This window comes from Odocoileus virginianus, chromosome 3, assembly GCF_023699985.2.
Source record: "Odocoileus virginianus isolate 20LAN1187 ecotype Illinois chromosome 3, Ovbor_1.2, whole genome shotgun sequence".
NCBI lineage: Eukaryota > Metazoa > Chordata > Mammalia > Artiodactyla > Cervidae > Odocoileus > Odocoileus virginianus.
This window is the reverse complement of record NC_069676.1, coordinates 83,156,743-83,160,861: the sequence shown is the minus strand read 5'-3', so window position 1 is coordinate 83,160,861 and position 4,119 is coordinate 83,156,743. Positions and strand designations below refer to the sequence as shown.

The 4,119-nt window shown below is 43.9% G+C and overlaps 1 pseudogene; it reads right to left on the bottom strand.

The window, feature by feature from the left end:
* Window positions 1-1,054: 1,054 nt before the first annotated feature.
* LOC110126005 (BOS complex subunit TMEM147 pseudogene) lies at window positions 1,055-1,750 on the bottom strand (annotated as a pseudogene).
* Between the last annotated feature and the right edge of the window lie 2,369 nt (window positions 1,751-4,119).

Below are 4,119 nucleotides of genomic sequence, written 5' to 3'. Positions count from 1 at the left end.
ATCAGTGGATATGACTTGAAACAAAGAAGGAAAAGAATAGCAGAATATGTCTAATAGAAAGAAGGTGCTACGTTGAAGGAAGCAGATGTCAATATGACAGCAGATGGCGCAGATAAACTCGGTACTAATACGGTCAGCTTGTTGCACGTGCCACATGGTGGCAACTGCAAACTCCTTACGTACAAAACTCAGAAGTACAGCAAGTTTTGTAGGTGGTTATTCACTGATGCTCTGAGATCAAGAGCGATGCCACGATCAGTTCTTTCTATATTTGTCCACGAGGCAGAGTACCTCACAATGTGTAAGTCATTCTTCTTAAAAGCTAATGATTTGTGAGGAGTCTTATTTTTGTGTTAACTGTAAACAGTCCCCTTCAAAGTTCAAAGGAGACATATCTATATACTCCTCACACCCCTCAGATTCAGTTTTGTAATAGGATGTAGGTTTTTCTTAGGCAGATAACCCCCCCCCCCAAAGAAAAACTGAGTGGATTATCACTCTATCTTGATAATTAGGTAAAAGCAAGGTCCCTGTGGCAGTCTATTCCTTGTCCACTCTGTGTGTGGTAGGTGAGACAAGGTGGAGTCTGGTCAGTGATCGGCATCACTGTGCTTTAAATTGCAATAACTTTTGAAATCCAGGCTTGGGACAGAAATATGAAAGTGTGGACAAATTCAGGTTCCAAGTTGCTGTCAATAAGTAGATCACCCCCAAATCTCCAATGGTTCGAAATGAAGTGAAGTCACTCAGTTGACCTCATGGATGGTAGCCTACCAGGCTCCTCCATCCATGGGATTTTCCAGGCAAGAGTACTGGAGTGGGTTGCCATTTCCTTCTCCAGGGGATCTTCCCAACCCAGGGATCAAACCCGGGTCTCCTGCATTGTAGGCAGATGCTTTTAACCATCTAAGACACCAGGGAATTAATGGTTCAAAAGTGAATATAAAATAAAGACCACACTTTTCAAATCTGATAGCAACCTATTGCTTCAAAAAAGAATTTTTTTTTTTAACTTTCCAAACACTGTTTACTTCATTGAACCTGGGGACGGGAAGAAGGTATATGAAAGTCTGGGATGCCAAGCCTAGGCGTGCACGTTGACATACAGGGCCGAGCTGCTGAGGGCCAGAAGCCCGGTCACCAGCACTCAAGCCAGCAGTGCCGTCCAGCTGCCCAGGGAACAGAGGTGGACGAAGGTCTCCATGGCAAAGGCCTTATAGACGCTAAGGAACATCAGGAGAAGGACTGCTGGTCAGTTAGTGTGGTGCAGGTCATAGCATGTTATCATCCACACCTGGGCAGAGGCGACGATGTGATGGACCAGACTGATGTTGGAGTCAATGCTCATGTGGCTGTATTTCCAGTCAAATCAATGCCCCCAAGCTCCAATCCAGAGGGGGATGCCACGGGACATAGTAAGTTCGGTGGTGGCCCAGCCCAGGGAAGCAACCATGATCTTGTATTCCCCCTTGCCGGCATTCCGGGACATGACAAGGTTTAGGCCTATCAGGTCTTCCACGTCCACGCTGGCCTTCATGAACTCCCCAGTGAAGTCACATACGCCGCCTTCCCAGGTGGGAAAGAAAGTGACCAAGAACAGCATCGTGCACAGCTGCACGAGCAGGTAAGCGACCACGGCCTGGACGCACTTCCAGAAAGCACTGGACTCAGACAGGCCGCTGCACTTGTAGGTGGTGAAGTAGCGGAAGTAGGCCAGAGCGAAGCGGTTCCGGAAGTGGAAGGGCGCCATGATGCCGGCCACCTGTCCCGCCTCTGCAGCCTGGCGCCTGAGCCCAGGCCTGGCGCCTGCCTGCCTCTGCCGCGGCCCGCGCCGTCTTCTGGGAGCCTGGGTCCCGTTCCAACATTTTAAACTGTTGTTTTCATTCAGTTTCCTATAGAAAAATCTATTTACTGTTAACTTCAAAACATTATATGGCCTCCAGGGGCTAGAATTCTGTTTACATGTATCCCTTTTTGAGACCACCACCTCTTTACTTCTCATTTTATCTGAACCATGTCTTCCCTTTATATCCCTCCTAAAGGCTCACACTGGGTTCTCTTCCCATTTGTTCTGGACCATGATGATCCCTTCTCTCTTCTGATCAGTCAGAGAACTGATCTCCCACACGTCTCATTACGCTATCTTTGCTTGCTACTTAACATTTTGTCATATGTCCCATCCTCTCCACCAAATTCTGCTAGGCCGGGATGCTGTGAACAAGTCCCAGAGTGTAAGTTCCTTGTAGGCAATCACCCATTTCTATGTGCAGCCTTCATAGAGCTTTAAAAAGGCACTCATGATATTTGTCAATGGATCATTTGATTGAATTTCTGCATTTTAAATATGAGAGTATAGTCAATGTTAAGTGTTTGACTCCAAATTTCTCCAATTCTGGAGACTTTAGCCAAGTTGAAACTGGATTTACAAAAGCATATTGCTAGGCATTAATGTAAGCCTGAGATAACACTCTAACATCAAAGATAGGAAAAAAAAATACAGATTAAAAACCAAAGAAATAATGTAGAGATAAAATTTTAAATTTCCTTTAAACATCTGCAGTAATGTGCTCTGGTTTTTAAGATATCTTTTCAGTATAACTAATAGCCTGACCATCAACACAGTACTACAGGAGAAATTTAAAAAAAAAAAAAAGACAAAAAAAACAGAGCTCTGTAGAATTGATCCCAACAGGTATTAACAGCAAAGATAAAACGTACAAACTTGACTGTGTTAAAAAATACTGAAACAAATCTAGTCTTGTACACTCTCAGTTAAGCTCTGAAAGCAGCTCTCTTCTGAATAAGCTAGGACAATGGAGCATTCTAAAAAGAATTTGGGAAATGAAATTAGGAAAGGTAACAGTGTCTAGAAAAACAAATGTAGTGACAAAGACAAATTTTACACCAGCTTCAATGGGATTGTATCTATATAGGGCTACTGCACAGACTTTATGCCAAAGTAACCATTCCATTCAGCCAAACAATTGGAAATTCAAACAATGAAATGGACTGACTTCACTCAGTTAATTGGCCAGTCAACTGAACTGACTGAATGTGCAGGCATTAAGAAACATTGCTCCTTAACTAAAGTGACCTTAAAAATTCAAATAGTATACAGCTGTAAAAAGCATTTTCTAAGCTGAAAGTAACATACAAAATGTGGTGCCATGAACAATCAGCTGTCCACCAGAGACATGCTCCTCTTCATAGTGCAGAAATATTACTGGAAAGTGACTGTATGCCAGAAATTCCATTTCCCAGCCCCCTTGCATTTAGGTGAGGCCATCTGATTAGTTCTCACTTAAAAAAACAAAAACAAAAACAAAACACCAGCCTAAGTGGTACTGGTCACTGGAGGATGATTTCCTCAAACCCATTTGTGCCTTCACCATGATCCTTTTCCCCCTATCTGCCCAGACTCTTCTATGCCTGCTTTCACCATTGCTACATTTTGGTTCTTGTGGTTGGAAGAAATTTTTCCATAATCTAAGAGTATTAGTGGGGCTTCTGCTCAGCCTCTACAACAAAAAATTGCCATAGATTGGGACGGTTAAACCAGGGGTCCCCAAACTCCAGGCAGTAGACCAGTACCTCCTGTCAGATCAGTGGCAGTTTTAGATGAGGAACAAAGCATGCACAATATATAATGCACTTGAATCATGCTGAAACCAACCCCCTGGCCCCTGGTCCATGGAAGAATTGTCTTCCATGAAATTGGTCCCTGGTATCAAAAAGGTTGGGGACTGCTGGAAAAAACAGACATGTTTTAATCACAGTTCTGGAGGTCAGGAAGTCCAGGATCAAGGTGCTCACAGATTTAGCTCTTGGTAAAGAGCTAAATCCTGGATCTTGCAGTTTCCCCATATGGTGGAGAAAGGAAACTCTAATGTGTCTTCCTTCTGCTAGAAGGGCTTCCGTGGTGGCTCAGATGCTAAAGAATCTGCCTGCAATGCAGGAGACCCAGGTTCCATTCTTGGTTTGAGAAGATCCTCTGGAGAAGGAAATGGCAACCCATTCCAGTATTCTTTCCTGGAGAATTCCATGGACAGAGGAGCCTGACAGGCTATAGTCCATGGGGACACAAAGCATGACACATGACTGATTGACTAACACTTTAAC